Here is a 10968-nt window from a genome sequence, read left to right as displayed (position 1 = left end):
CCGCTTTATCCGCCGCGGGGCCGGGGGGCGGGGGCGCGGGGCTGGAACTGTCTGGAAACGGCGGCGAGGGGGGCGGCGGCGGGGGAGGGACGAGGGGCGGGACGCGGAGGAGGAGGGCGGGGGACGGCCGAGGAGCTGCCGGCTGGAAACTTCTGGCCGTGTCCAGCGCCGCCCGGCAGACCCCCGGGGTACCGGGAAGGGCTCGCTGGGAACGCCCCGAGAGCCGCGGGCGGGTCCCGATCCCGTGGGCGGCCCCGGGGCGGTGTGGCCGGCTCCGGGCACCGCGGGGTGAATGGAGCAGCCGGAGCTGCCGTCCTGCCCCGGCCGGTCCCTGCCGCACCCCCGAGCCCGTCCTTGGGCAGCGCGCAGCCTTCCGGCACTCTCGCAAGGCGACTCCGACCTACTGCCCAGTGCAGGGAGCGAAAGCTCAAAGCTCCTCCCCACAGCTCTCTGCCCCGTGACTGATAACTTGAGGTTATAGTTGAACAACAAAAATAATGCTGCTCAATTGAGGGTGTGAGCAGGCGTTGTTTTCCAGATTCAGCTCGCTCGAACTTTCCCAGCACTTTGCAAGTGCTTGTCTCAGTCCTCGGTTTCACTCAGAAATACACCTGAAGGCAAAGCGTGTGTCTGTGAGGTTTAGAACAGTGGCTTTCTCATGGACACTCTATCAGCATGTCATGCACTCGGTGGGTTTGGTTTGAGGTAACTGTGCTTCACAATTACACCACTTGTAGTCATCTGACAGTCACAGGAGCAGCCACAGATGCCTGTTGATGGTTACTCCAAGTAGAAGAGTGAATGCACACTGTCCCTCAAATGCAGAAGTTACCTTCTGCAAAGCTGTTTGCTTCAAGGAATTCAACGTGTAAATTCCTCTGAGATAGGTGCTCTTCACTGAGGTGTCTCTTATTTCAAAAAAACCTCTGCTTYTTCACACCCCTGAGCGCAGCCAGGATCTCCTCCTGCTCGAGRAAGGATCAAAGATCTCCTGATACTGCTTGACACCACTGATTGTCATTCATCTTTTGACAGTGGGTCTTGTTTATCACACTGACAAACCAAATAATTGCTGATACTTGCTCCTTCATTCCTGCGGCTCTTCCATCCTTCGTGTCCCTTGCTCTCAGAACCACACTGCTCCATCACAGACCCATTTTTCTGTCCTCACTGTAAGTGCCTTAGACTCACTCCTAAGTATCATAAACGGATCGTTTTATCCCCAGAGCATTTACCCTCAGACGTCTGTATTGCCGTCACCTTTTCTGAGTGCCCATASCTTGCTCATCTCACATCAGTCCTGGACAGGTTTCCCAGCTCTGCTGCCTCTCATGCTCTCTCAGCAGCACAAAAGCCCTGCTCAGCCTCACCAATGTCAGCAGTAGCCTCCAAAGGCGTAATATCAGCGATTTATTCTGCTTCCAGTCTGCAGAGGAATTTCACTCTCAGTTTTGCAACAGAAAGGCACACTTAGACCATATGTTCCCTGTAGCATATGCCAGTCTCTTCCAAATCAACAAAAGCAGCTGATTCAGACACAGAGGACACAGATGTTAAAAAGGTCCTGCAGGAAAATTACTCTTGTAAGTTGAGGAAGTGATACAGATGGGGTTTGTAGCTGAGAAAATGTAAACAGAGGCGTGAAGAATGGGGGAGGGGGTCTTTTTTCCCTGCAGCTGGCAACCATGTACTCAGCAGAGCTAAAGAATAAGGTCAGCAAGTGGGTGAAAAATTAATAAAAGGAAATTTCAAAGGCATGTCTAACTTAAGTCAGACATTTTTGTGGGGGCATACCCTGCKAAGAAACAGAGGGGACTGCATTTCACAGAAATTATCATGGGCRAGCGATTCAGGATTCACTTGAGCTGCTGCAGGGTCAACAAGCATCCAGCTGGAGAGAGAACAGTCTGGGCTGACAAGGAAAAGCCTTTCAGTGATTGAATTAAGTTGGCAAGACATCATGATTTTTCTGTTAATTAAATTGTCGTTCCTGACAGGTAGGATTTAGCCTGGTTTCCTATGCAGGTGAAAGTGTTGCCAGTGAGGCAGGATACACAGGGTGTCTGTACAGGGATTCACTGTTTTCTCCCTCATTCTGGGATGTCACCRGGCCATAGATGTGACCCTGAGGCAACGTGGCTGGTTTATGTTGTCATCAGTCATCTTTCAGATCAGAGTGATTTATGAAAATGTGCATGCAGGGAATACTGCCAAGCAAAAATCTTGGCTTCAGGAAAATCCGTTATTAGGATAAGTGAGTCTCTGTAGTGTCTGGCTAATCTCAGATGAGACTCCAGGCTCAAGGTCTACATGTTCTATTTCAGAAGGGGAAACAATCAAGAAGCATTTGCTACTTTTTGTGTTCTTCATGGAAGTGCAAACACAGAACTCCTGACTCATCCAGGTWCCTATCTGCACAGTGCTTCCCACACCCAGGAATACCAAACTAAATATTTGCTCCAGGGTGTTCCACTACAACTGGAAACTGTGTAATTGTAGTTAGGCAGAGTTGATAACAGGGTCTTCYGTGTTTCCTTGTCATGAACATGGGCTGCACGAAGCTCACTCCCAGCTGCAGGATGGCTCTAGCTCAGCTTGTAAAGCGCAGCACTGTTGTAATAGAATTGTTATTCACGGTATTAATCAAGCAGATATCTCTGGTGTGTCAGGAAACAACACCTCTTGCAGTAAGATGAARTTGGCTTTCTGCCTCCTGAGGAGCTGCAGCACTTTCACAGGTCACCTGAACAGAAAAGGCTCTGTTAACCACGACTGGGAGTTCAAATGTTTGTTCTGGACCAGGTGTTGCAGCAATCTGCCATCGATGAACCTGGTAAGGGACGTGTCTGGCACGTGTCGAGTGCTGTGTTCCGAAGCAGCCTCCAGTCCAAGTTCTCTGCTGGCTGCATTTAAGATTGAGTCATATGAATGCTGTTAATAAATKCAGCAAACACAGACTTTCCTAATCTTCAGATTCGAGAGACATGATGAATTTGACCAGCATGATTTCCATCACTCAATGTTTYGTCCAGCCCAGGTCCTCACTGATTGTATTTTGAATATCCCGCTCCAGGTGTTTGAACCTTTTCATCTAAAAGCAAAAAGATCTCARTTATGAATTATTACACCCAGAGCTGTACATGTTTGGCTCCATAGTTTGTTCAGAGTCCTGAAATTGTTTGTTGGGCCACTGGTACAACTGGGGCCTGCCTTTCAGAAAAAGATGCAAAATGATTGATAATCTTGTCGTGATCTCCCACTTATGCGACAGAACACTTCWGACTTGATTTCCAGTGTTTGGTGCATGATTTAGTGTAACTGATGGTGAAGCTGAAGTAGGTGGATGAAGCCCTCCACAAATGGTCTGATCTCACTCTGACTGCTACATGCTGCAGACATTGTTTAGCTCTTAGAGCTTGATCATGCCATCTGCTTATTGGAGTCACAGTAACAGGCAAGTCATTTGATAGATAAATATATTTCCTATGAACTTCAAAAGAAAATTCAAAATATTAATAAGAAAATAGAGTCCTAATTGTACTGTTTAAACGGRAAAAAAAGCCTTTTAACATACATGTTGCAATTACACTGCAACTACACTAAAGCTGGGCATTCACAAAGCTCATACTCMGATTTCCAAATTTCAGATTTTTGGAACCTAAAAAAGATTGCAGGAGCTAATTTCAGTACAATTTCTGTTTTCTTTTCCCTTTTTATTTCCACCTGGAATGGAATGGAATTTGTCATAAATCAGGGAGCAAATCTGGCTGTGAACACAGCAAAAGAAGCCTTCATTTCAGTGATCTGTATGCAGCAAAAGTAAAATTCAATTCCAAACRTAGGCAGCAGAAGACAACTTGAACGTTTAGAGCTAGTCACTCTTAATATGTCATGAGTGGCATATGTAAGGTAAATTAATATTTCCAAAACAGGCATTATTGGCTGCTCACTCCCTGTTCTTCCAGTGTCTGTCACACAGCAGCCTGCAAAGAGGCAGCTCTTTGTTTTAGGAGGTGTCTGGGCATATCCAGGGAGCAGAACTCTGTCTTGCTGAGGAATCAGGAGGGTGAAGGAGAGTCAGTCTGAGCTGGCTGCTGTAACTGCCGCAGAGGCCAGCACCCATCAGAGTTGAGAGGCTCCCACCTAGTGGATGCTCTGCCCTGCTGTACTCCGGGCTGCCGTGACCCAAATGTGCTTTGGAACATCTGGGCTATTTTTCCAGAGTTTACGGGCAAATCTCGGTCCAAAGCAGAATCATTTCCGGAGCTGAGGGTGCCCAACAGCAGACATAGTACAGAGTCTGGAAAAAACAACTGAAAAGGGAGTTAAAAAACCCTTTTTCATGAGCAAATTGATCCTTTTATGAGCAGAATATGGCACACGTGGAGGGAGAAGTATTTCTCCAGTTTCTATGGGTTCTGCAGCTGATTTAAKTATATCAGTGCTCTGTCCCTAATCATTCCTTCAAAATATTTTTATTCCCTCGAATCGAAGAAGCAGATGTAGAGCTGATAGCATCTCTGACTCTCTCCCTGGCACAGTGGAGTCTCAAAGGAGGCAACAGACTGAAAGGAAAGAGAAACAAACGCATGTCCTTTAGTCTCTGCTCCTTCTGGCTCTCCTTGGAGCAGCATCTGCCTGGGAATTCAGCTTTGGAAGTGATAGYATTTCCTAGCCATACAAAGAGCTCTTTGGGCCCACGCCAGGAATGCAACCYCTCCACTTCTTCAGAGTGTAGTTGGCTGCCCAAGGCTGGCTCGCTGATAAGAGCAGTGRAGAAGCGTTGGGAGAAGCATTAGTGCCTCCCCTCCTTCCTCCTGGAGCTGTTTCCAGCTGAGCTCTCTCCCCAGGCCCCCTCCAAAGATATCCCACAGCTGCAGTGCCATGATTGCTGTTTGCCTACCTAGGAAATCCATCACTGGGGCTGCTGTACCAGTGGGATGGGCAGATGTGACGGGGAGTCTTTCTGGACAGCGTTACTCATCACTGCATCAGCTATCTGATCCATGTAGGCATGTACACATCCCCTCAACGTTGCAAATGAGAAAAACAAAAAAACTACAATTAAAACCTTAAAACTCAAACTCCTGGGTGGCTCAGGACCCACATGTTCCTTTAACTGAGAGTATCATTGTGTCTGCTGAAATTTGAACCAGCCAAAGAAGTCAGCACAAATCTTCCCTTGCACAATAACCTTCAGGAGATGGAGTTATAAACAAAACCATGCTTGCAGGTATCCTCATGCAAAGTGAGTTTTGCCATGTTGAATTTTAATACTCAGTCTTTAGCAGTAGAGAAATCCAAGTGGAAAATCTTAGTCTGCRTACTCCTGATAAAAACAAAATAACAGCCAGAGGAGGTATTTATGAAAGACTACTTATTATTATAACTTTCCTCTGATTTTCTTGCTCAGRGTTGAGTAAAAATCCCACCTCTAGCAGTGGCTCTGACTCGTGGTCAGGGGATGGTTTTTTTGGATTGAATGGCTCTGTGATTCCTGCCCATATCCCTCAGCTCTGCATCCTGCAGCAAGGCCACGGAGGGAASAACCTGCAGGTCAAACTGAACTGTCACTTCCTTCTTAAATTAGAACTGAGAGCTGTAAACTGCAGCTCCTGATCACATTTTATCTTCTTCTGCCATTTCTGCTCGAGGGATAGCTCAGAGGGAAGAGGGGTAGGAAACTGGACTCCATTTCTGCTCAAGTGGCTGAGTGATGACTGCGTCTCCGGAGTTCCAGAGGAAGACAAACATGGAAAATGCATAAAACCTGGAGTTCAGAGCAGCTGTAGGGAAATAATTCCCAAATTTAATCAATTTTATGAAACAGAAGATTAGGTGATGCTTATCTGCATTTACAGAACTGTAATTTTGGTCTGTAGTAGCTAAAAGGTTTTTTGGGGTTGTTTTTTTTTTTTTTTTTTTTTTCAGTCTTTGGCTCATTTTAACCAGAACAAAGCTGTTTTCCTTTTCCACTGTTTGTATTTCTAAATAGTCCAAGACACTGGAAAAGCAGATTTTTGTTTCTAAGTGCATATTGCAAATTTTCTCATATCTTTCTAAAGTCTCATATTTTGTTTTATTTTATTTTTGGCTGAACATCATCTATTCTGTGGTTTAAATATCAACTCTATTAGGAAAAAGAAGAAGTACAGATGGTGCAAAACACAAAAACAGTGGATCTGATTTCCAAAGSGTTATACTGGCATGGAAAGATCCTTGCTAAGCTTTGGGACAGCATAGCCCTCCTTGTGTTCCCTGGTGCTGGGAAYGTGGCCTGGCAGTTAACTGGAGCAGATCACTTCCAGTCTTCAGCAATTCCTGASTTGCCAAAATAGTCTGCCTTGGCAAGGTCAGAGAGCCAGAGCAGTTTGAGAAGTAGCAGAGTGCTGCCCTGGTTTCTTCTCCCACCCCACAAATCCTTTGGAGATTTCTTAATTATCTGCAATCTTCACTGAGAAGGAAAAATGTTTGSTTTTTTTGTCTTYGTGCAGAAAAACTAAAATATCATCTCAGAATAATCCTGTGTTTAGAGGAGTCAGTGGATTGTGGCTCAAGCCCAGTGGCTCTTACCCAAATCAGAGCCTTTAACTTTTATTTCTTGCAGCCCAGTTCAGCTCTATACCACAAGATCACTGCATGTGGGTTTTTTGTCTTTTGTCTGAGAATTTCACTGGCTCTGTATCTGTGTTTGCTTAAGTCCATCCTGCATTAGGTGCAAATCTTTGCTTTGAGAATTCTGTTTAAGCCTTTACCCTCTGCTGCTTTAATCAACAGGAGCAGAACCAAGTTCTGAGACTGAAGTTCTCTGTGTTCCACYGGGGTTTTTTAGCTCCACATCTTCACTGGGAGCGATGCCAAGTSTGAACATCCAGGAAGAACTTGCAAGAGAGGCAACTGAGCAGTCTGCAGTAATATCAAGCAGGCAGCAAGACTCAGCAGAGCAATAAACAGATTAAAAGAAARACTCCTGCGTGACTGAGCCCTTGTACTAAACACAGTGTGGGATGCTGGGATCTAATAATGTCTAGACAACTATATCCTACATAATTTGCCTTCTTCTCTGACATGRATGCAGCCAGAAGATTTCCCAAAAGAAAATACATTAAGAGAATTTCTGGTTTCAGGTTTGCACACTCACCAGTCAAAGAACATCCAGATGAATTCTGCAAATAATCCCTACCTTGTTCTTATGGCACATATTTATTTGTGTTCATGGTTCCCCTTTTTGCTTGTTCCAGGGCTAAAGTCTTAAAAGACAAAATCTTTGTAAGAGGTTTTGATGTAATGCTGTGCATTTGTAATATGGAGCATTTATGAGTCAGTAAATCCTGTTTTAATGTACAATCAATGAGAATGTTCTTGTTCATCATCATTATTTGTCATAATTAAACAAAGATGTTGGGTGATTAAGAAGTATGGATAATGGACATTTAAAATACATTTAAAAAACAAATAGGTTTTATGTCAGTAATTTGGAATAACATCTCTTTTGGTTCTAAACAGGCGAATAAAGATTTATCTTATACAGTTCTGCTTCATGATTTTGGTATAACAAACCCTTCAACTGCAAGAATCAAATTTTGGGGTAATTGTGATAAGCAGATGTCTCGTGTTAAGAAGTCCAGGGAGTCAYATTCTCTTAGATTATTTTTGTTCAGTTTCACAACAGAAATAAAGACTGGGAAGTTTCTGACTTTTGGAAGCAGCTCCAGTTAAGRCACAGGTACAACATTCAAAATTTCTTTTTGCAAACCTCAGAAAAGCAGCACTGCATCAGTTTATTTGTGTATTTAACTCCSTGGTTTTGCCAGACCACATTTTGCTCCTGTTAGCCCAGCATCCCACCTAATGCTTTCTCAGAGTTTARACCACCATCAAATAGGAGCAGTGTGACATAACAGAAAATTTTCTTGTATTTTAGAATCCCTGTGTGTCTTTTCTTGATGCAAACAAGGAAGCTGACAGATGACAAATTCTGGATGGCATTTGAACTAAACTTCCAGCAGACTGGCAGCGACTTTATGTTTATTTTTGGTGGAATGACCTTTCCATGTGTAAAGGCTCTAGATGCTTCCTGATTAAGTTATACTTCCACATGAGAAACTTTCAGCTCAGTCGAGTTAGGTGGGAGAAGTTGATGAAGATTTTTTCTGCTTTCTCACAGCCTCCTTTTYGAATTTTGAGAAACAGGGTGTTCACCTGAAACATTAAGCTGTAACAAAATTTGCTTTTTCTTGTTTTTTTTTTGTTTGTTTCATCAATTATTACAGCCAGATTTTTAGAAGAGTTGATGGGCTCGATGAGCTACGTGAAAAAAGAGAAATTACTCTTCTGCTTTTGATCTACAGGTAAGATTTCTTCTTCTTTGTAAAAGGTAACTGATCTTAAAAGGGCATTTTGATGCAGCAAATTGATCTTTCTACACGTTTTGTCATTTTTTAAAGTTTTAAACCTTTGACAATTTTTTTTCCATTTTCTTATGAAATTTTATTTAATTAGTTTACTTTGTTCAGCTCCCATCTTGACCTGGGTCTGGTTTCCAGCTAAGTCAGGTAAAACTAAAYACATCTCATTTAGATGGAGCATTAAGTTTAGGGGGAGACTAAATATATAAAATAAACAACAAATAAATTGAGGTCAGGAATGGAAATCGTTTGGGCTTCTCTCCTGTTTGTATTYCATAATTCTGTGCTACATCCCAGTGGTGAGGAGACCTCCAAATTTTGCCMCAGATATTTCTATTGCCCACCTGAAAGCACCCGTATTTGATGAGTTATTTTAAGTCTCACTCCACCTGCTGTTCTCATAAAGGAAGACAAATCAAAAATATTAGGTTTTAAAGAGCCTCTTGTTGTTGAAATGAGGATGATGAAGAGCAAGAAAAGATTGTATTAAAGTCTCGTTTCCTTCTGCCTGCTTCCCATCAGGGCTCTGACCTCACTGTCCCACATCTTACAGCATCTCTGCTRCTCTGTGTTGTGCTGGGTGAGAACAGTTCCTCAAGGATCTCTCCCAGATTCCTTCCTTCCTGCTCCAYACCTTCWTTYYTCYTTCTGGGAAAGCAGCAGTGCYACAGGCTCCTGCCTCCCAGGGTGTYCCTATTCCTAATTCCACATTGCCCTCCTARGGCTGCTTGTGCTGCCTCCCAGATGGACCTCCACTACCCTGAAGTGATGATTAGGACCTCACATCTTTCCTGTGTCTTGATTTTCTTCATGAATCTGTAAAATGCAGATTCATGATTCTGTAGAATTGAAAAGAAAAAAAAAAAATAGAAGCGCTTTGATTTTAGAGCTGAGSTGAAGACAAGTGAGCAAACCACCTCTGCAAGATTTCACTGCCACAACACAGCTGCCAGCCTTGGGATTAAGAATAAGGCATGCAAGCTAACAATTTCCAGTAGATAAGCTGTTCTGACAGAGATAAATCAAGAGGCAAGTCCAAAACCTCTGCTCAAGTCGATGCTCAATGAAAGCTGCAGTGTTGTTGCAGTATCTGGGCAACTCTCTGGGCTCAGTCATTCAGGCAGTTTTTAACCCACCAAACAGAGCCCTTGGCCAAGCCATGGACAGCCCATTTCTCCAGGAGGATGCTGCAGGAAATGGTGTTAAACTCTTTACTAAAGTCCAGATAGACACAGGATAGACACATCCACAGCTTTTCCTCAGCCAGGGTGGGTGTGTATCCCTGCCATCAGGTTGGTCAAGCAGGTTTTGCTTTTTCCTTAAACTCATGTTAGCTGGGAGTAATCCCCCCATTAACAAATCTCAAAAAAGGTACTTGCTAATGGGAAAACATAGTTGCATAGTGGAGTTTTTTTCCAGAGAAACTCTCCTGAGTCAGTGCTATCCAACAAGCTGAATACTGCAAAAAAATCTGTCAGTCTTTAAACCCAGAAGAAAAACTGCACTCTCAGCCCATATTTGGAGAAGATTCAGTCAGTGTATAATTGCTTTATAAAGGGCTTCACTCCTAGGCTGTTGCTGTAATTAAATCTACTCTCACTTTTTGCAGGGACCTTGAGTGTCTCTGAAATGGAAACAAACCTTAGAGGATTTTTTGTTTGGGTTTATTTTTTTTTTGTTCATTTTTTGTTTGTTTGATTTGGTTTTTAATTTTGTTTGTGTTTTTGTTTTGGGGGGTTTTGTTTAGGGTTTTCTTTGTTTGGTCTGTCTTTTTTTTTTTTTTCTCTTTTGTTTTGGTTTTGGTGGGTTTTTATGTTTGTTTGTTTGATTTGGTTTTTTTTAATTGCTGCATTAGACAAAAACATTGCCAGGGACTTGGCAGTTCTGGCAGTGCTGCACTTACTGATGCTGGTCAGCACTGGGTGCCACCACACCATTCTGTCCCACAGCACCTCACCAGTCCYGCTTCATCATCTCCTGGAACTGCAGGCACTGGAAAATGTCACAACACTCAGAGAATTCCTGGGATTTGCTGCATGTGAAACAACAAAATCTTTGATGCCTGCTGGACACGTAGATTCCTTGCCTGCAGATCTCTGGCTATTCAAAATCCATCCTTAGAGAACCCAGTAATTCCTTATATATTCAAACTGCTGTGTTTTTAATACATTTTTAATAGCTATTTAAGTCACCTCTCTCTGCATCTATGTGCTAGAACAACTTCTTCCAGAAATATGTGCCTGGCAACAGTCTTGCATGTTTAAACTAACGAGAGGAAAACACTCCTGTGAGAGCAGCAGGCATGGAAATATCAAGTTTGATAACTATATAAGCAGTTTTCTCTGTGATGCTACTATTTTGGAAGAAGAAGAGTATTAAAGAATACTTGAATATTCAATGTGTACAAACTGAATTTCTTGCAGAGTGAGAGYGCCGTGATTATTCTGCAGGAGCTGCATGTGAGGATGCTCAGCCTCTGCCCCGAGGATGCTGAGCTGAGCTGTCCTTTTTCGTTTCCTCACCACAATTGGAAAAAAAAAGCCTAATTTGGCTTTTCTCG

The sequence above is a fragment of the Malurus melanocephalus genome, unplaced genomic scaffold (genome assembly GCF_030028575.1).
Source record: "Malurus melanocephalus ecotype Western Australia unplaced genomic scaffold, MMel_1.1 scaffold_397, whole genome shotgun sequence".
NCBI lineage: Eukaryota > Metazoa > Chordata > Aves > Passeriformes > Maluridae > Malurus > Malurus melanocephalus.
This window is presented reverse-complemented; position numbering follows the sequence as displayed.